Genomic DNA, 22,528 nt, shown 5'->3' with positions numbered 1-22,528 from the left:
GGTCCTGTGAGTGGTACGGATGCTGCTCACTGCCCTCGCCCATGCGGCAGCCACTGACCACGCAGGAAGTACAGCTGCTGGGGCTGAGCAAACTACATTTATAATTTCACTGAAGTTTAATTAAGTCATTTTAGGTAGCCCCCTGTGGGTAGTGGCTGCCTTGGTGCCCTGCCTAACTCAACAGCTGTGGGAGCAAGGGTAGACCTGTGATTCACAGTGCTTCACTCCAGCAGATATTGGGAGTGGCATCTTTCTACTCACACTTAGACTCTTCCTGGTTGTGTGTTTTCAGATAGCTGTAGACACATGGTTGAGTAAGAGTTTCTTTATCCTTGTCAGACCCTTCTGAGGTTATCTTTCTATGGTAAATTGCCCTCAAAGCAGTAAGACAGATTTACAGAAGAATAGAAATTAAAAGCATAGATGCCAGTTTATCTGACAGTCAATCATTTTGTGCCTCTGCTGTTAGAGAAACACATACTGAAGAAATAACAAGTCACAGGCATCCTGTCCTTACGGTGCCTTCTGATGTTATTGGGAAGGAGCGGCAGGAAGCACGACTCTGTTACCTGTCAGTCGCCTTCCAGTGGACCGCGGCTTACTTTGAAGGACCAGGAATTTCACCGTCCTTTCAGGTGGAGAGTTACAGAATATTTCTTGTGGAATTATAGAAACGTTTATTTTTATTCTGTTTGGAAAATGTATGTGTGAAACCTGAATATCCGTCTTTAGGTCTTTAACATACTTGTAGCTGTTGACCAGTTTTGTGCTAGACTTAAAATTGTGTCCTTCTAAACAGAATCACCTGAGACAGTTACAGATCAGACAAAGGTTTTGTCTTGCTTGGCTTCTTCTGTGGTCTGTGACCATGCTGGGCTCTGAGGAGGAGATCCTGAGGCCCGCAGAGCACTGCTCACGCCTGATACCAACTGAGGCTGTGCTCACAGAGGATTGAAGGCAGGGCAGGCGTAAAGCTCAGAAATAAGAAAGCAACACCAAGTTAATCAGATGTAATGAATATGTATCAGTGGGCACGGAGGCTTCTTGTAGCACATGTGAGATTGTAAACAGAGGCTGGAGGACGGTAACCCATTTCACAGATGAGAACACTGGGCCTCAGAGATTGACTTGCTGACAGTTATACGTGGATGAAGGAAAACCATCGTGAGATATAGAATCCCCACATGACAGGGTTGTAGAGAATACTGGACCTGAAAGAAAGAGAAGAATATTGACTTGGAAGCAGGCTCTGTTTAGATGCTAGATGACCAGGGGCCAGTCACCCTGGAAAGCCGGCATGGGACCTGAGTAGACTGTGCACCCTGAGGAAGAGTGGTCCTTCTGGATGGAGGTCGTAGCATTTGGCCTGGGTTGGGAGACAAGCCTTCTGTGATGTATTTGGGGTACAGAAAGGTCTTACTGTATAATCCATTATTAGTTTCTTCTAGATTCATTTGCTATAATAATGATCAGGTTCTCCAGTTTACAAATCCAATTAATATAGAAGGAATAAGACCCTTGGCCCTCTACTAATTCTCTGCTGGTGTGTATAAGGCATGTCCTTGAGAGTCACTCAGCAGCATGTGTCCTGGTGTAGACCTTCATACCTGCATGTGCAACACGATACGAGGGGAGACACCCTCAGGAGACTTAGGCGCGTTGCCTGGAATGCTTTTTTCTACCAGCGATTTCTGCCTGTGACTTCCTGCCTGCTGGTAACTTCAGGCAGCCGTGCAGCGCACGGAGTTAGTCTTGTCCAGAGGCCCGAGCATGGAGGACATAGCAGGGAGACTGAACAGTGAGGGCCACTCCCCTGAGTTAGCTCACCTGCTTTTCCCCAGCAACTCTTCTCCAGCAGTGAACTGAAGTCTTCTCTGAGCACCACGTGTTTCCATAGAGCCAGAAATCGCCATGTCAGAGTAAATTGAGGCCTGTGCCTGGGCATAAACAGAAGCAAGTCTGTTTTCTGGGACTCTTGCTACAGTGATTCTGCCCTCCTGCCCAACCAGGTCATATGCCCCCCTGAGGAAACACCGTGATGACTCTGTGTCTAACTTGGCACCTTGACCGCGTTTTGTCTGTCTGCTCCCAGCACTCTAGCCATGTCACTTTTATGAGATCAGTCACAACTTAGCTTCTGATGGCATACAGCCCAATTTTTGTCACCTTTGGAATTAAGAGAATTTTATTTGAGGCCTGCCAGTCCTGAAGAGGGTCAGATAGATTTGTCCTCTGAGCTGTGAAACATTAGCGAAAGTTTACGTTAGATTTCAGAAATGTCATATGTAAGTCTGCTGTCCATTGTTCTTCTGAATGACTTCTTTTAACTCACGCTATCAAAAAAAACCGTTTCTACTTGGTTTCTCAAAGTGTTGTATATCAGAGTAAGCCACATGAACTTTAGTTTTATAAATCATCCAATCAAAAGTAACAGAAGACAGACCCAAAGCACTCCCTAAACAGTAAGCAGGAAGTCTGTTCAGAGCCAGAACACACCTTTACCTGGACCCACTGCATGTTGGATGAGTGCTAGGTAAACGTATGACTAATCAGACCACAGGCTTTTTAGCCTGGGGGAGCACTAGTTTCTACTGGAGGGAACGGCAGCAGAGAGCGCAGAAGTGGGCTGCCTGCCACAACCCCCTCCTGGCAGAGTGGCGTCTAGACCACTCTACTCCCTGTCCATGGTGACTGACTTTCTTCCTCCCTTTTTTTGAAACCATCACTTCCTTTTTCCTTGAGATGCTTAACTTAGGGACAGACAATTTTATCCCTCAGAGACACACATTGTTTCTAGCCTGTCACTGCAGAAACATTTATTGTGGGAGAATTAGTCTTTCGTGAGGGCATTGAATTCATAGAACTTGCTCAGTGGTCTTGCATTTGGACGAAAGCCTGGAGGAACAGACCTTCGTATTTAACTGTTTCAGGGGATTAGATCTGATAGACAGAGTGCCCAAAGAATTATGGACTGAGGTTTGTTACACTGTACAGGAGGCAGGGATCAAGACCATCCCCCCATAAAAAGAAATGGAAAAAGGCAAAATGGTTGTTTGACGAGGCCTTACAAATAGCTGAGAAAAGAAGGGAAGCTAAAGGCAAAAGAGAAAAGGAAAGATATACCCGTTTGAATGCAGAGTGCCAAAGAATAGCAAGAGATAAGAAAGCCTTCCTCACTGATCAGTGCAAAGAAATAGAGGAAAACAATAAAAGGGGAAAGACTAGAGATCTCTTCAAGAAAACTGGAGATACCAAGGGAACATTACATGCAAAGTTGGGCACAATAAAGGACAGAAATGGTATGGGCCTAATAGAGGCAGAAGATACTAAGAAGAGGTGGCAGGAATACACAGAAGATCTGTACAAAAAAAGAGCATCATGACCCAGGTAACCATGATGGTGTGATCACTCACCTAGAGCCAGACATCCTAGAATGTGAAGTCAGGTGAGTCTTAGGAAGCATCACTATGAACAAAGCTAGTGGAGGTGATGAAATTCCTGTTGTGCTGTTTTAAATCCTAAAAGATGATGCTGTGAAGGTGCTGCACTCAATATGCCAGCAAATTAGGAAAACTCAGCAGTGGCAACAGGACTGGAAAAGGTCAGTTTTCATTCCAATCCCAAAGAAAGGCAATGCCAAATAATGTTCACTTTATCACACAATTGCACTCATCTCACATGCTAGCAAAATAATGCTCAAAATTCTCCAAGCCAGCCTTCAACAGTATGGGAACCATGAACTTCCAGTGGTTCAAGCTGGATTTAGAAAAGACAGAGGAACCAGAGATCAAATTGCCAACATCTGTTGGATCATCAAAAAAGCAAGCGAGTTCCAGAAAAACATCTACTTTTGCTTTATTGACTACATCAAAGCCTTTGACTGCGTGGATCACAACAAACTGTGGAAAATTCTTAAAGAGATGGGAATACAGACCACCTGACCTGCCTCCTAAGAAATCTGTATGCAGGTCAAGAAGCAACAGTTAGAACCAGACACAGAACAACACACTGGTTCCAAATTGGGGAAGGAGTACATTAAGGCTGTATATTGTCACCCTGCTTGTTTAACTTCTATGCAGAGTATATCATGTGAAATGCTGGACTGGATGAAGCACAAACTGGAATCAAGATTGCCGGGAGAAATATCAGTAACCTCAGATATGCAGATAATACCACCCTTATGGCAGAAAGTGAAGAAGAACTAAAGAGCCTCTTGATTTGAAAGTGAAAGAGGAAAGTAAAAAAACTGGCTTAAAACTCAGCATTCAAAAAATGAAGATCATGGCATCCAGTCCCATCACTTCATGGCGAATAGATGGGGAAACAATGGAAACAGTGACAGACTTTCTTTCTAGGGGCTCCAAAAATCACTGCAGATGGTGACTGCAGCCATGAAATTAAAAGATGCTCCTTGGAGAAAAGCTGTGACCAACCTAGACAGCATATTAAAAAGCAGAGACAGTACTCTGCCAACAAAAGTCAATCTAGTCAAAGCTATGGTTTTTCCAGTAGTCATGTATGGGTGTAAGAGTTGGACCGTAAAGAAAGGTGAGCGCAGAAGAATTGATGCTTTTGAACTGTGGTGTTGGAGAAGACTCTTCAGAGTCTAAGGAGATCAAAACAGCCAATCTTAAAGGAAGTCAGTCCTGAATATTCATTGGAAGGACTGATGCTGAAGCTGAATCTCCAATACTTTGGCCACCTCATGGGAAGAACTAACTCACTGGAAAAGACCCTGATACTGGGAAACATTGAGGGCAGGAGGAGAAGGGGATGACAGAGGATGAGATGGTTGGATGGCATCACTGACTCGATGGACATGAGTTTGAGCAAGCTCTGGGAGTTGGTGATGGACAAGGAAGCCTGGCATACTGCAGTCCGTGGAGTCACAAAGAGTCAGACACAATGAGTAACTGAACTGAACTAATGTGTTTTGCTCAGTCATGTCCAACTCTCTGTGACCTCAGGGACAGTAGCCCCCCAGGTTCCTCTGTCCATGGGATTCTCCAGGCAAGAATGCTGGAGTGGGTTGCCATTTCCTTCTCCATAAGTTGCATTTTAGTTTCATGGAAATTCATTGAACTGAACTCAGGAAAGAAAAACATTTTCCTTTCTCTCTACTTTGACGTTTTATTCTCTTTTCATCTTTTGACCCTTACTTAAGTTTCTTGGCTTACATTTCTTCCTCTTTTCACTTCCTCTGGTCCTGGGTTGGGTTCTGGTTCTACATAGTTGACAAAACCAGGCATTGTCCTGTGCTCACGGAGCATTGTCTGGTGAGGGAGTCCCACATAAACCAATTGAAAGCAAAGACATTTATGATTTTAAGTTGTGCTCAGGGCTTGGTGAGAACAAATGGGTTACTCTGAGAGACAGTGAGTCCACAGAACTTAGTTTGGGGATCGAAGGGCCGTGTTCTGAGGCAGTGCTACTTAAGTGACACTGGAAAGCTCAGAGGATGTTGGGTGAAAAAGAGATGAAAGAGAAGTACCCATGGAGGCGGGGGTGTGGGGGGCCTTCGAGAGCTCCAAACAGGAAGGAGGTGGCAGAGTGGCAAGCGAGTGTGGGCCACGGGTGTGCCTGTCCAACAGACACGTCAGCTGTGGGACGGAAATGGTTTGGGAATGAGAGGGCGTGGAGCACGGCCCCAGTGGAAGCAGAGAGGCCCTGAGGAAGCTCCTGCCGGGCCCAGCACAGACCAGGCTCCCATCTCACACCATGCCTCAGGGAAATGGAGACACTTCTCATGTGCGCGTGACTGGATGGAGGGTTGGGAGTGGTAAGGCAGAAGGAAATAGAAAGAGTACTTCTCAGGCAGATTCAATCTGGGGCCTGTTCAGTTTGAGATTCCTTTGAGGCATCCAGGAAAGGGTGTCAGGTGAACAGTCAGGGAAGACGTTAGCTTGGAGGTCAGTATTGAGGGATTTTTAGCCTCCAGCTTGCCAGTCTGTGTATTTGTATGTGCATTCATGTGTGGCTAATTGAAGAGTACGTTTGTCCATGGTGCCAGATTCCAGAGGTCCTAGGGCCTGGAGAGAGAGCAAGATGCTGTCGGCCCTCCTGCCTTAACACCTTCAGAGCTGTTCCATCACAGGCAGAGGCTGTCTAAAGCCAGGGCAGTGGATGCGAGCACACTGGGGACATGGTAGACACCAAGGAAGGAAAACACTGGCTTTAAGATTCCAGGTTCTGCAGCACTGGAGGATGGGCAGACAAGGGAGCACAGAGGAGCCTGGAGGGGAAGGGCTGGTTGTGGCAGGACTGCATCATGGGGCAGTGCCTCGGGTGATAGAGGGCAGCTGATCTGATGCTGCAGAGATGCCTGACAAGGTGACAGATGACACCAAGTGAAGTTCCTGGGTGACTTAAGCACAGGAGTTGCCGAGGGGGTAGGAGGACGGTGGAAGCTAGCTCCCTGGGCATGGAAGAGGGTGGGATGCAAGGAGCGTGAACAGGTTTTGATAGCAAGGTCTTGAGGGAATGAGAATGCTCAGCATTCAATGGCACACGAGAACTAGAATGCAGGCATTCTGTTTCTTGCTCCCAAGATAGGTACTGTTTTTCTTTCTTCTTGTGTGTATCAAGACAGAGTGGCGTGGAGTTCCTCCAGAATAGCAAATCATGCATGTCCGCAGGGAGAGAGCGCAGAGGGAGGACGACCGCTCCGCCTCACCAGGACACCTAAGCCACCCCACGTGCTCTTCTGTGTCCCCCATACTCCACCAGTCTGTGCAGTGATTGTATCGATCGACCTGTGCAGCAACACATATTCATAGGTTGTTATTGTTACTTGTACTTTATTTCTTCATATTGTAGAAAAATTGGAATCACTCCTCTTCAATGGTTTGAGTATTTTTATTGTGATGCAAAGATAGAAGAGCAGAGCATCATTTTCTTAATGTCTCCTCATAAACGATGTCACAGCCCATTCCTCAGGTTCTCCTTCCTTACCTGTGCTCTCAGTAAATTCAAGTCTTCTCTTAATCATTAGCTCTGTGTTCACGAGTCTTAAATAAAGCCTCTAATCTCAGCTTCCTAGCTCCTACCTTTTGCCTGTTTGATCTCTCAAACAGCTGTTGGTGGTCCTTGTGATATCACAGGGTCATTCAGCCCTGATTCCTTCACAGCCTGTCTTATTACTGGTGATTCTACTAACTGACATCCAGACCTATTATGTTCTCTGCCCTTCCTTCTGTTCACATTCTGGAGTACTGTGAAAGGTAAAAACAGCATCGCGTCCATGGAATTACAGCTCTAGGTCTTGCTGTTCTTAATGCACGTGAAGAGGTGTCAGCGTTGGAACTACCTTACTTCTGTCTCCTCTTTTTTATATAATTCACATGCTGTAAAAATTCACCCTTTTACAGTGTACAGTTCAATACTTTATATTTGCAGAGTTGGTCAGTTGTGGCCATATTCTAGAATTACAACATTTTTGTTGCCTCAAAAAGAAACTCCATACCAATTGGCTGCTAACTTCCCTTCTCCCAGCCATGGCAACCATTAATCTACTTTTGTCTCTATGGATTTGTCTGTTTTGTAATAGTGCTGCTATGAACATTTTAATCCAAGTTTTTTCTGTGGACATAATTTTTCAGTATATATCTGGGAGTGGAATATCTGGGTCATATGGTAACTCTTTTTTAAATTCTCTGAGGAATTAGTGTTTTCCAAAGAAACTGCTTTGGTACAGTGAGTAACATAGAAAAACATCTATTTCTGCTTTATTGACTATGCCAAAGCCTTTGACTGTGTGGATCACAATAAACTGTGGAAAATTCTGAAAGAGTTGGGAATACCAGACCACCTGACCTGCCTCTTGAGAAACCTATATGCAGGTCAGGAAGCAACAGTTAGAACTGGACATGGAACAACAGACTGGTTCCAAATAGGAAAAGGAGTATGTCAAGGCTGTATATAGCCACTCTGCTTATCTAACTTCTGTGCAGAGTACATCATGAGAAATGCTGGGCTGGAGGAAGCACAAGCTGGAATCAAGATTGCCGGGAGAAATATCAATCACCTCAGATATGCAGATGACACCACCCTTATGGCAGAAAGTGAAGAGGAACTCAAAAGCCTCTTGATGAAAGTGAAAGAGGAGAGTGAAAAAGTTGGCTTAAAGCTCAACATTCAGAAAACGAAGATCATGGCATCTGGTCCTATCACTGCATGGGAAATAGATGGGGAAACAGTGGAAACAGTGTCAGACTTTATTTTTGGGGGCTCCAAAATCACTGCAGATGGTGATTGTAGCCATGAAATTAAAAGATGCTTACTCCTTGGAAGAAAAGTTATGACCAACCTAGATAGCATATTCAAAAGCAGAGACATTACTTTGCCAACAAAGGTCCGTCTAGTCAAGGCGACTATGGTTTTTCCAGTAGTCATGTATGGATGTGAGAGCTGGACTATGAAGAAAGCTGAGCGCTGAAAAATTGATGCTTTTGAACTGTGGTGTTGGAGAAGACTCTTGAGAGTCCCTTGGACTGCAAGGAGATCCAACCAGTCCATTCTAAAGGAGATCAGTCCTGGGTGTTCATTGGAAGGACTGATGCTGAGGCTGAAACTCCAATACTTTGGCCACCTGATGCAGAGAGCTGACTCATTTGAAAAGACCCTGCTGCTGGGAAAGATTAGGGGCAGGAGGAAAAGGGGACTACAGAGGATGAGATGGTTGGATGGCATCACCGACACAATGCACATGGGTTTGGGTGGACTCTGGGAGTTGGTGATGGACAGGGAGGCCTGGCATGCTGCGATTCATGGGGTCGCAGAGTCGGACACGACTGAGCGACTGAACAGAACTGAACTGAAAGAAACTGCAGCATTTTACGTTCCCACCAGCGCTGTGTGATGGCTCTCCTTCCTCCACGTTGTGCTCAACGGTTGTGATGGTCTTTTTTCTACTAGCCATCCTAATGTTACAGAGCCATATCTCATTGCGGGTTTTTCCTCCGCCCATCCTAGTGGGTATGAAGCTGTATCTCATTGTGGCTTTGACTTATGTTTCCCTAAGGAGTAACAATGTTGAGCATCTTTTCATGTGTCTTGCTCATTTGTATACTTCTTTGGAGAAATGCTAGTTTAAATCCTTTGCCTACTTTCTTAATTGGGTTATTTGTCCTTTTCTGTTGAATTATAAGAGTTCTTTATTCTGTATGTAAGTCTCATATATGATTCGCAAGTATTTTCTGCCATTATCTGGTGGGATTTCCCGCCCCCCCCCCCTTTTTCTATAGTTGTCTTTGAAACAGAAGTTTATAATTTTGGTGATGTCCAATTTATCTTTTTGCTCTTTTGTTTGGTTGCTTGTGCTTTTGGTGTAGCATCTAAGGAACCGTTGCCTAATCCAGGGTTATAAAGGTTTACTTCTGTATTTTCTTCTAAGATTTAATAGGTTTACTCTTCCATTTAGGTCTGTGATCCATTTGAATGATTTTTGTTTATGGTGTGGTCCAGCCTCACAGTCATGCTAACGTGACTACTCTTTGTCTATGGAGTTTTCTTGGCACCCTTGTCAAAGATCAGTTGACTGTACATGTAAGTGTGTATTTCTAACCTCTCATTTCTCCCCCTTTGCGCTGTCTGCATGTCTCTATGCTAGCACTGCAGTGATCTGAGTTACTCTATGTTTATATTATGTTTCAAAATCAGGAAGCGTAAGTCCTCTAACTGTATTTTTCCAAGATTATGTTCAGAATTCTGAGTCTTTGATATTTACATATGAGTTTTAGAATCAGCTTGTTAATTGTTATTTATTTTGCAGTAAATCAACTGGGTGTTTGATAGAGAGTGTGTTGAATATGTATGTCAATTTGAAGAAAATTGCTATCTTATCAGTATTTAGTCTTTGGATCCATAAACATGGGATGTCTTTCAATTAGATCTTTCATTTCTTTCAGCAGTGCTTTATAGTTTTCAGCCGTTAAATTTATACCTGAGTATTGTTTGTTTTTATACTATTATAAATGCAGTTGTTTCCTTAATTTCAGATTGTTCATTGCTAATATGTAGATATGAAGGTGATTTTTGTATATTGGCCTATACTCTGAAGTCTTTTTGAATTTGCTTGTTAGCTGCCATAGTTTTTTAGTGGTTTCCTTAGGATTTTTCATACATAAAATCATGTAGTCTTTGAATAAAGATAGTTTCACTTCTTCATTTTCAATCTGGATGTATCTTATTTCTTTTTCTTTCTTAATTTCCCTGCAAGCTCTCTTAATTGTCTCGAGGCAGAAAAACCAAAGTGGTGATTTAATGCTGTGGTGTTCTCACAGCAGCTCATCCCCAGCTCATTTTCTCAGTCTGTTGAGGCCTGTGCAGACTTCACTATGGTTGTATGCCATTTGCCCTGCCAAGTCTCTCCTGGTTTTAGCCATGGAAATAGTCTCTTTATCAGTGCATTAGAATGGAAAAAAAAGGCAAATTTTGAAAGTAGGCAGGCGTGGGTTTGAATCTGAGCTTTGCTAACCTACTAGCTATATTTTCTTGGTTAAAGATAGGTAGATAGATAACGCTCTTCATTTTTTTCTTAACAGCCTCATGCTGTTAGTAACGTCATTGTCAGTCTTGTATAATTGTTTTGAAGATTCAGTGAGATAAGATTTATAAAATGCCTGGTGCCAAGCATACACTCTTAACACTATTTGCTTTATGACAGCTGTGGTCCTTTGTATGGAAGTTAGTTACAGAAGTGTCGTTCTTTACTGGAAGGTTGTCACCTCCTTGCGGGTAAGGATTATGTGTAGGAATATTTATTATTGCCTCCTGGTACACATACTGTGCCTACTATATCTGTATTTATATATCCCTAAATATTTTTTCAGTTAGATGTATCTCTTTTGGCATTTATGATGGTTTGTGTGAGTTTCATTTCTCCTCTTCTAGATGGCACAAAATGGATCCATTTTCCTACCCTTTATCTCCTTTTGAAGCTTTTATCATTTTGTTGGTCTAGTGTCAGATTACAGGTAGCTGGTTGCAGTTTTAAATGTTTCAGAGTAGAATCAGAGCTATGGATAATTTGAAAGCAGTATGTTCATGTTCTTTAAACTGTGTAATACCAACCTATATCATTGATCCCGTTTATAGTTACAGCATATGTGTACCTTGAATGTGTATATGTATCCTTAATGAGCTTATTGATATATGAAATAGCAATGAAAGTTCCCTCGTTCTTTTTTTATATATTAAACCAGTGATATACTTGAAGGAAAAAATCAAAAGGAATGGCAACAGCCTAGTGATATGAGTACAGATATTTAGGAAAATAAAATGTTCATAACCTGATGAAGACAGCAAGAGTAATTTTCCAGATTCATAGCCAGACAACCGTGGTACATATATCCATAGTTCAGAGTTTGCTTCTTAGTCTGACCTTGGTGATTTTCCAGCACCTGTTATCCATCAAGATCAAGAATGGTTTCAAGGTGGCCCTATATAAAAGGCGTGGAATTTTCTGCCTGTTCCTGACCTCCTTTCTCTGGAAACTTCTGTTACTTAAAGAGGCTGGGGACCTCTGATGGTCTGCACCCCCACCCTCTCGTGCCTGCAGCTTGATCTGGAGCTGTGTTGTGGTCACGCTAGAACTTTCCTGTGAGCCAGACAGCACTCTGGAATGTGTGCTGTTAGAGGACAGCGCAGAGTGGAGCCTTGGGAGACAGGGTGCCAGCCGGCAGCGTCGGGGTCAGGGGCATGGGGAGAGGGGAGCAGATGTGAACACTCAGCCCCACATGCCTCTGCAGCCAGACGCACAGAGGGGCGAGATCAGAGAGACCGGACTTGACCTCCCACTCCAGCTGGGCTGCCACGCTTGCCGCCCCCTCTCCCCCTGCTCGCCTCTGTCACGTGGACCTGTTCCGCCCTGCCTCCCAGCTGCTGTTGGACCCAGAGCACTTGGGGCAGCCAGCTGGCAGTCTTGGGAGGCTTGCCCTCATTATGCTCATTTCTTGGCCCTGAAGTTCTAATTAGCTTGAGCCTGATGAGTGCCATGTGCCACAGAAAACTGCAGCAAACGTATCCTCCAAAACCATTCTTGGGAAGAGAGAGACACTGTGAACAAGGACCCCTGGTCTCTTCTGGACCAGTTGGCCTGGCAGTGATGAAAATATTCTGAACCTTCATGTTTATTTGCACAGACACAAAAAGAGAGAGGGATGGGTACAAGGGCATCTAGACAGTGCTTGTTGTATAGTGAGGATAATGGCCAGGTGTTGTATACTGGCGCTTGTCAGTACTTTCAAAATCAGCCCATACATGTGGTTTTTGAATTTCACTGCCCCCGTTTAACCATCTGAGGTCAAGGACTGATTCATTGGTTTTGGTACAGAACCACGAAGGCAGCCTGTGGGGATGGGAGAAACAGCCGTGGGTGAGGAGCTGAGGGTGCAGTGCATGGCTGGCTGTGTCGCTGTCTTTAGGCAGGACGAACCAAGCTGTGGGCACAGCGGAGCATGGAGCCGTCATTCCTCTAAAGAGACCTATGAGGAGGCTTGGGGTAGGTGGTTTTCTGAATTGCCAGGGACACTGTGCTTCAGGAAAGACTCAGGGCCCCTGCAGGGGGGTTATTCAGTATAAAGCAGCAGGCAGGGGGGCTTCTAGGGAGGAAGCAAGAAAGGAGTAAGAGCTGCTCTGGGCCCAGGGTGTTCATCAAGAGGAAAAAAAAAAAACAAAACCTGTTGCGAATGACTAAAGGTTTTAAGGGATTTGTTACAATTAGTACAGAGCTAAGTTAAGAAATCAGGATAGAAGCAAGCCCCCACAGGTAGAAGATAAAAGGATGAAAACAACATTTTAATGAAACTTAGTGAGGAGGAAGGAACCCATAACTTGAATGAAAGAGAGAAGGTCTGAATCATGCAGGGGCAGCTGGCTGGGCCAGTCTCCGGGTTTAGAGTAGCCCTTACTGTCAGCCCACTGCTTTGTGGGGTCTCTGGCTGTGTCCTGGCCTGTCTTTCCTCTCCCCATGGTGGATTCTGAACACGGAGCAGAGAGGACCAGGCCGGCTACATGTAGGGGAGTAGAAAGAGAAGAGCCACATTTCCCAACGTCTCACCACTTATACCAGGGGCTTCCCTGGTGGCGCAGCAGCAAAGAATCTGCCTGCCAGAACAGGAGATGCAGGAGCTGTGGGTTTGATCCCTGGGTCATACTCCAGGGAAGATCCCCTGGAGAAGGAAATGGCAACCACTCCAGTATTCTTGCTGGAAAACTCCATGGACAGAGGAGTCTGGCGGACTACAGTCCCTGCGGTCAGAAAGAGTTGAATATGACTTAGAGACCAAGACCAACACACCACTTACACAGCCTCTTGGAAAACTGGTGTTTATTGGAAGGACTGATGCAGAGGCTGAAACTCCAGTACTTTGGCCACCTCATGCGAAGAGTTGACTCATTGGAAAAGACCCTGATGCTGGGAGGGATTGGGGGCAGGAGGAGAAGGGGACGACAGAGAATGAGATGGCTGGATGGCATCACCGACTCGATGCACATGAGTTTGGGTGAACTCCGGGAGTTGGTGATGGACAGGGAGGCCTGGTGTGCTGTGATTCATGGGGTCGCAAAGAGTCAGACACGACTGAGCAACTGAACTGAACTGAACTGAACTGAACTGGAAAACTGGGAGGTGGCCTAGGAGGCTCTGCACCATGAGTCTACGCCCAGAGAAGCAGCAGTAGGATCCCGGTGTGTTGGAGACCGTAGACGTTCTTCAAAGGCCTGATTTTCTGGGAGCTGCAGAAAAGTAGAAAACTGCAGTGACAGCAAAGACACTGGAAAATGTTATCTTTAAATCTTTCAAAAGCAAGTAATTCCAGTTTTCACTCTGCTCATTAATGCGTCATCTTCTCTTCAGAAAAGGCCAGAATGAGACTCCTACAGTGACATGCTTTGTACCAGGGCTACAGCATATTTGGTATCTAGTGTCATCCAACATGGGGACAGTCTGCCAGAGTCTGTTTATGTTTAAACTTGGCATTTCTTCCAGGTGCTTCCTAAGGAAGAGTTGGTGCTCTGTTCTGGGGTGGGGGCAGGTCGATGAAAAGTGGAGCAGAGACCAAACCTGGGACTGAGGTGTGGCAGTGAAGCCCCTCTCAGGGGCTCTCAGGCCGCCTGGAAGTTTACATGAGGAGGGGCTGTTTCCATCACTGCCTGGAGAGGAATTGTACATTGTGGGACTGGTTCCCTGAATGCCTGTTAGAACACATGGATTCTGTGTGTCCATGTCACCTTTTCTTAAAAAATTTTTTTTTGGATTGAGTTGAAATTCACATAAAACTAACCATTTTAAAGCATACAGCTCAATGATACTTAGTTCATCACAGTGTCATGCAGCCACCACTTCTATTTGGTTCCAGCATATCCTGTGCCCATTATCAGTCCCTCTTATGAGCCTCCCCCACCCCTGGCCTCTGGCAGCCACAGCCCTGCTTTCCGTCTCTACGTCTCCACCCGTACTGGACATTTCGTGTAAATGGAGTCCTAACGGTGTGTGGACTTCTGTGCCTGGTGTCTTTGACTCAGCATCATGTTTTCAAAGTTTGTCCATGTTGGAGCCTTCTGTCCTTATGGCTGAATAATATTCCAGTGTATAGATACATCACATTTGTGTTTACCCACTCATCAGCTGAAGTCTTTGGGAATGGATATTTTCATTTTTCTTGGGCATATCCCCAGGAGTAGTATTGCTGGACTATATGGTAATTCTGTGTTTAACTCTCTGAGGAGCCACCAGAGACCCACCATTTCATATTCCTGTATCAGGACTGTGATGTCTCCACACCCTCCCTAACACATGTTACTGTCTTTCTTTTAATAACAACTATTGTAACTAGTCTGAAGACCAGTTTTACTTCTTCCTTTCTAGTATATTTGTCATTTGTTTCTTATTTTTACCTGATTGCTCTGGGCGCAGTTTCCAGTACAACAGTTAAAAGGAAGTAGCAAGAAGAGGTATTTTCACTTTGTTCCTGATCTTAGGGGGAACTTTATCTTTCACCATTGAGTCTGATGTTGGTTGTGGATTTTTCATATATGTCCTATGTCAGGTTGAGGAAGTTCCTTTCTATTCCTAGTTTGTTGAATATCTTTATCATGAAAGAGTGTTGGATCTTGTCAGATGCTTTTTTTGCACAGCCTAAATCCAACTTTTTTGTGATTATACATTTTAAGGTTAGGAATCCTAGAAGTTACTAACATCGTGAGTCTTAGTAGAGAAGGTATTGTAACCAGATTATTAAAATAATTGCTTTGAGTCACCAGGTTATGGAACTACTTCTGTTGTGCTTGATCCTTCTCTGCAATAATATTCTCTGTAATTGGAGTTTACAAGCATGCACTTAGCTTTGCTTTTCTTAAAGTTGATTTTAATACAGTTTTTATTTTAAAATAGTTTTAGATTTGCAAAGAGAGGTCCTACATATCCCATACACAGCTTCCTCTATTGTTTTTAATTGAACTATAGTTGATTTACAATATTATGTAAGTTTATATAAGTTTCAGGCTATTTTTAATTATTATTATCATGCGATCTCATGGTTATTGAACCAGTAGTGATACTGTTATTATTAACTTATACTTTACTAGATTTCCTCAGATTTTCCCTCATGTCCTCTTTCTGGTCTAGGATTCCATCCACAGACCATACTACATTTAGCTGATACATCTTCTTAGGCTACTCCAGACTGTGTGTCATAGATCTGCTCTCTTATGATGACCTTGCTGGTTGTGAGGATTACTGGCTAGGTGTTTGGTAGAATAGCCCTCGTTCTGTGTCCTCCTGATGTTTAGGCCAGTATAGGTTTGGGAGGAAGATCCCAGGTGGAGAGCCATTCGCAGCACATCGTGTCAGGGTGCATGCACCCTGTCGCATGACTGAACCCCTGCTGTTGTTGACCCGCAAGCTGGCTGAAGTACTGTTTATCAGGTTTCTACACTGTGACATTAGCTTTCAAAAATTAGCTTTATGTTTTAATTCCTGTTGGATAATGACAAAGCTAGAGCATTCCGTTTCCTCCATTGGTATTAGAGGGAGTCTGGACCAAGAGCGCTTGTGACTTTTATAGGCTCAGAGCAAAGTGATATGTGAGCCAGATTTCTGAGTTGGTTGTCTTTGACGTGATTTATTATTCATGTTCATTTCTGTGTGGAAAGTACAGAGTTGGGATTCTTTCCCCGCAAACATACTTGTGTGCTGAGAAGGCATTACTCTGGTCTTCAGAAGACCCTCTGTCTTCCTTTAGAAGATTGGGGGGACGATGGACCCGTGCTGCAGAGGAGTGGTCAGTCAGCAGAAGGTCAGGGGGATGATGGACCCATGCTGCAGAGGAGTGGTCAGTCAGCAGAAGGTCAGGGGGGGATGATGGACCCATGCTGCAGAGTGGTCAGTCAGCAGAAGGACAGGGGGACAATGGATCCATGCTGCAGAGTGGTCAGTCAGCAGAAGGACGGGGGGACGATGGATCCGTGCTGCAGAGGAGTGGTCAGTCAGCAGAAGAACAGGGGGACGATGGATCCGTGCTGCAGAGGAGTGGTCAGTCAGCAGAAGGTCAGGGGGATGATGGACCCGTGCTGCAGAGGAGTGGTCAGTTAGTGTATCTTCAGTGAGCCTCTTGTGGTGCATCACCCTGCAGTGCAAAAAGTGGCATTAACAGAAAGGAAGCTTGCACGAGTCACCTCTGTGCCCAGATTCACCCTGGATGGTCCTTGATCTCACGTGGGGGTTGGAGACTCTAAGGTGAGAATGTCTTGTGTGTGTCGGGGCATCTGTGTACATACTTGGTGCCAGGAGGCCGTGTGCTTAAAGTAGGCAGCACCATGCATGGTTCACGGGGCAACTGAGCATCTGCAGAGTGTGCGAGTCCTCAGAGGACTCCTTGAGGCTTCAGTGGGCCTTCCTGTCACAAGTCCTAACATGGAGAGTGCCAGGTGACAGAGTTACACACTTTTATATCTGTGATTTGTGTTTGAATCAGAATTCCTCCCATGTGTCATTTCTAGTTGATTGGTTCAGCTGGGTTTTTTAAATTAGTAAGCTATCTTCCTTTTATCTTCTACAGCTGAGATATATCTATCCATGACATCTTTTCTTATCATCCAGTTCAACTAAAACAATTTAATTGCTTTATTTAGTCTTGAAGGAAACCTAAACTGAATTTATTTGAAATCTGAATCACTTGAATTACTGGCTTTTCCCTTTGGGTGCATACATTAACACAAACTGTAATAGAATACCACCAAGGATGATAGGCTGTGCATTGAACATTTCTGAAGTTTAACAGGTGTTAATTTCTCTTTATGAAGCTATATTTTTTCATAATTTAATTTTGTGAATATAAACTCTCAAAACACACTAGTACTTATTATGCAAAAAGAATATAAGTAAATGTGTTGCCTTTTTATAATTACTTGAGAAGCAATTTATTACTCTACATGAGATATAATTTTTTAAAATACATGAAAGCTGGCTTAAAATCCAACATTCAAAATACTAAGATCATGGTATCCAGTCCCATCACTTCATGGCAAATAGTTGGAGGAAAAATGAAAACAGTGACAGATTTTATTTTCTTGGACTCCGAAATCACTGTGGATGGTGACTGCAACCACAAAATTAAGACTGTTGCTCCTTGGAAGAAAAGCTATGACCAACCTAGACAGCAGAGACATCACTTTGCCAACAAAGGTCCATAGAGTCACAGCTATGGTTTTTCAAGTAGACATGTATGGATATGAGAGTTGGACCATAAAGCAGCCTGAGTGCTGAAGAATTGATGCTTTCAAACTGGTGTTAGAGAAGACTCTTGAGAGTCCCTTGGACAGCAAGATCAAACCAGTCAAGCCTACAGAAAGTCAACCCTGAACATTCATTGAAAGGACTGATTCTGAAGCTGAAACTCCAATACTTTGGCCCTGATGCGAAGAGCCGACTCACTGGAAAAGACCTTGATGCTGGGAAAGACTGAGGCCAGAAAGAGAAGGGAGCAACAGAGGATGAGATGGTTAGTCGCTCAGTAGTGTCCGACTTTGCGACCCAGAGGTCTGTGGTTGCCAGGCTCCTCTGTCCATGGAATTCTCCAGGCAAGAATACTGGAGTGGGCTGCCATGTCCTTTTCCAGGGGATCTCCCCAACCCAGGGATCAAACAATTGTCTCTTATATCTCCTGCATTGGTAGACAGGTTCTTTACCAGCTGAGTCATGAGGCTCAGAATATCTGATAAGGTATTAATTTATCCCAGATTTAATGATCAGTTTTTCACAATGTAAACCTAAGTACTCAAAGTGTGTATGTGTGCTTAAAAAATTGCTCAGAGTACTCTAGCTCTGCTTTTGAAAGTTTTCTCCGCCCCCCTGTATGTTATAGAACTAAATCTGGGATCAGGTAGAATGTTGGCCCCATGTGCTAATGGATCTTGTGTTTCCTCCCCTCCCCATCTCTGCTCAGTGGTTCCTGCACACACTGTTCAGTAAACAACTGAGAGAACCAAGCTCAGCCACTTCATTCACAGAGTGTTTAGAAAGGGCTGAGCAGCCTTGACACACTGGCTCAAGTGGGGTGAGAGGCAGTGTTCATGTTTTCGTTTGTTCTTTTTATAGCATCCAGTCAGCTGTAGCTGGTTAACTGAAGCTGGGGCTGCTATTAGTGCACAGGTCTCTTACGCAGGATAAAGGGCCTCTGGTGGAAAGAGGTTTTGTTACTCATGATGCCGCGACCGTGTTTACATGAGCTCACCCTGTCGTCTGTCATGGGATGTGATTTAGAGAGGTTCCGTGAAAACACAGGAAGTCCCTGGGAGCTGTTCAAATCACCCTTGAAAACAGAAAATATAGATAGCTCTCCTGTGAAGCCAGCTGTCCTTCATAGATCATGCTCTCTGGGCTGACGCCTGCAAGGAGAGCGTGGACATTTCCCATTGGTGTTAGAGAAACTGGGTGAAGAGAGTGGTTTTCCCTCTTCCCACAGCAAGGAATCATCATCTTATTGGGGGAGAGAGTTTTTTACCCAGCCATTTCTGGATAAGTTAAACACAGCTGTTTGTATCGCTGTAGCTTTTCATGGGCCGAACTCTGACTGAAGGTAGAGTTTCACTTGTTAGAGATCATTAATAGCTAGATGGAAATAGATATGGGCTGAATTCATCCTGCCACCTCTCTTTGTAAATAAAGTTTTATTGGGACCAGCCTATCTGTTCTGTTCTCTGGCATTCTTGTCCAGAGGTGCTTTCACACCTCAAAGGCTGAGGTGAATAATGGCAAGAGCCTGAAATACCATCCTCGCTGACTTTGCTCCACAAGTGAGAACACAGCGAAGCCCCACTGTAAGCAGGCTCCTCACCTCTGCTACCTCATTTAATCCCCTGAACAACTCAGTGAGGCGAATGGCAGTCCAGCCCCTGGCACCACCCTGATAATGGTGGTGGTGGTTTCATTCACTAAGTCATGTCCGACTCTTGCGACCCCGTGGACTGCAGCCTGCCAGGCTCCTTTGTCCATGGGATTCTCCAGGCAAGAATACTGGAGTAGGTTGCCATTTCCTTCTCTAGGGGATCTTCCCAACCCAGGGATCGAACCTAGGTCTCCTGCATTGCAGGCAGATTCTTTACCAACTGAGCTACAGGGGAAGCCCCACCCTGACCAGTATAGCTACCAGGTCTCTGACCCTGTCAGAATCTGCTCTGGGCAAGAGAGGCACATGAGGAGGAACCAGGGATAAGTCTGGATTGTGAGAGGGGCCTGCATCTCCTCCAGCAGCTGCTGCCACTGTCAGAGGAAAACCCTCAGCCCCCGTGTTTTCAAGACGTCATCATTTCACATGCCGAAGAAGCTCACTTCTGCTGATAAATCAGGTTTGAAAGAACGTACTTTCTCGCCTCTAGTGAGACCGATCCATCAAGGAGCTGAGCCCCACAGATTTTTGGCAACTTCGGAATGCTAGCTAAATTGGCTTATCCTTTAATCCCCCAAAACAAGCAGCAGAAGAATTCAATGCTGCTGCTGCTAAGTTGCTTCAGTCATGTCTGACTCAGCAACCCAGGATCCAGTGTCCATGGGGATTCTCCAGGCAAGAATACTGGAGTGGGTTGCCATTTCCTTCTCCAATAAACACTCTCCATTCAAAATGCTTTTTATTTCCCATTTCCAGTTCTCTACGTAGAATTGAATATATATACACATTTATTTCCATCTAGCTATTAGTGATCTGTAAAAATTCTGCAATGGTTAACACTTCTTGTCACAATAACAGATGAAGATATAAGTATATGCTTTGAACTACATACAAAAATTGTGTGAAATTAAAGTGTGTAATGGTTAATGTATTATTTTTCAGATACAGTAGCTCCTGTCACATGCTAAATGACCTGACTTTGGGAATGTTGGGATCTCTGTGTACTTGGCCTTCAGATGTGATGAATTACAGAGTGATAGAGGTAGCATAGCAAACTTGTGGGCCAAAGGAAGTACAAACATGAAACCTTTATACCAGGATTTACGATTTACAAGTGAGGGAATGAACACAGGAGAATAGTAAGCACTAGGAAAACATGTTAATCAAATTATGGGTGAAAGTTTTGTTAATGTGAATTCTGAGTGAAGCAGTGGAGAGTGGGAAGCAGGGTATGATTCCAGTCTCACCTTCAGCGGCCAGCCCTGGTGCTCCCTTGGCCTCTGCCCTGGGCAGGCAGCGGGGTTGGAGGCTTCACGTTGTCCTGTGGGTGCTGAGGTGCATCATGAGATTCCGGGTCCACCCGGCCAAGCGCGAGATGCGCGGCCTCTCCTGGTCACACATGGTCCAAGCAGCCTCCCGGGGCTGGGGGAAATGATGCACAGACTCACCTGGTCCACTCGTGGTCTGGGTCCACCACCCATGCTCTCGTCCAGCCTCACGCACCGGTGCGGAGTTGGGTGCGGCGTCATGCAGAGTGGTGGCAGTTTGTGCTCTCCATGTCTTCCTTGTCAGTCACAAACCTGCGCTCCTGAGCCCAGGTGAACCTGCAGCCAGTCTGACGCAACTGGTCCTTACAGGGGTGTAGCCCAGACCTATTGACTTTCCTGTGAGCTCAAAAGCAGCAAAGCAGCTATGACCACCCACAGGAAGTCAGGTGCCTCCTTCAGGCCTGGGCAGAGGTTAGAGCAAGCATCCAGCCAACCCCGTGGTGGGGTGGGGGGTGGCTGAGGCAGGGGAGGTGGGCCCGCCCCTTCCAAGTCTGCTCTTCCCTGCAGCCTCTGCTGGCCTGGAAACAGTGGGGACTTCAGGCTGCAAACTTGTCATTACAGTAGATTTTAGGGAAAATCAGTACTGCACTTGTACAAACAGAAAGTAAGAATTTAGGCTTTTGTCCATAATCACATGGGTCTTACTTCCTCATAATTACATATTTCATGTATTAATGGATTTTTTAACTTCACAAATATTAATGTATACTGTAAAACTGAAACGTAGCCCAGAAAAGCACTGGATTCAGGAGTCATCACATTAGACATATCAGGGCAAATGGTGAAAGAGGAAATTTGTATCTCAAAAACAAGTTTAGATTTATCTATTCCTAACATTTGGAAAAGGATTGAAGGGCAGATGAAGAATTCTTATTAGATTTTTCAGAGTTCACAACTCATGTAAAATTCAGAGAATCACCATACGGTTTTCATTTATAATTGTCCTTTGCTTTCTGGAAGGCCAGTAAAATACAGCGCCTTGATTTATGTGAAATTTACCCCCTGACAAACTTAAGTCTTTCAGAGAGACCAGCATCCAGGATTCAGCCGTTACCTCCAGATGATCTGAGAAAACTGAAGAGCCAAATGTCTCATTGCTTTAGATTAGTTAAGTGATGATAACCATGAGCATTTATAATATTATTTTTAAATTGTCCCTGTGAGGTTTTAAGACACAGAACTGAATGTACTGCCAGATATTTTTGCAGGAGTCACAGATGTAAAAGAGAATTCTGCACACACATCCCGCTCCCCAACACCCAAACAGAACATATTTTGCGTTAAACCCTTTGGAATGGACTATTTTTAGAAAAATGACAGGGGAGTTAGGAAATGTTTTTTCACAACTTTTTGCGTTACAGCCCATAAAAAATTATTATGTTTTAATTTAATTATGACATGCCCTGTACTGTGGTTGATTCTGCTGAGAGTGAAGTACCAAATGGAACAGCCATCCTATATTTATGTCAAACAGATAGTAGCGTTCTACCTGCTCCCAACTTGGGGAGGTCACACGTGGTGCCCAGGCGTGGGCCAGGCTTGGCAGAACTGTGCTGGGAGCAGCATTGCTCAACATTGCACACTGAATTGCTTGTGCTCACAGCCCATCTTGTGCATGAAGTAACATAACCACGGAAGGAACAGCCTGGTCCATTAATATTTTTTGTGTGCTTTTAAGCCATAAAAGCAACATGGTGACATCTATAGAAAATTTCCAGCAATAGAAACATCACTCTAATTCTGTTCACTGTGTAATCATTTCGTATATTCTCGTTTTTTATGCTAACTTCTTTCAAGCTGAAATCATAAGACATT

General features: G+C 44.5%; 1 protein-coding gene and 1 long non-coding RNA gene across 21 annotated transcripts in view; one reads left to right on the top strand and one right to left on the bottom strand.

The window, feature by feature from the left end:
• The window catches only part of SPIDR (scaffold protein involved in DNA repair), a 283,040-nt gene that overhangs the window by 189,721 nt on the left and 70,791 nt on the right, over positions 1–22,528 (top strand). The window lies entirely within an intron of this gene.
• Positions 16,094–21,967, bottom strand: LOC138445753 (uncharacterized). The gene is made up of 2 exons (XR_011258986.1): positions 20,633–21,967; positions 16,094–16,625 (listed from the first exon to the last, which is right to left on the bottom strand). It is a non-coding gene; the product is annotated as an uncharacterized lncRNA (long non-coding RNA).

Source organism: Ovis canadensis, chromosome 9 (genome assembly GCF_042477335.2).
Source record: "Ovis canadensis isolate MfBH-ARS-UI-01 breed Bighorn chromosome 9, ARS-UI_OviCan_v2, whole genome shotgun sequence".
Classification (NCBI taxonomy): Eukaryota; Metazoa; Chordata; class Mammalia; order Artiodactyla; family Bovidae; genus Ovis; species Ovis canadensis.
Note: the sequence above shows the minus strand (reverse complement) of the source record. Positions and strands in the feature narration are given on the sequence as shown.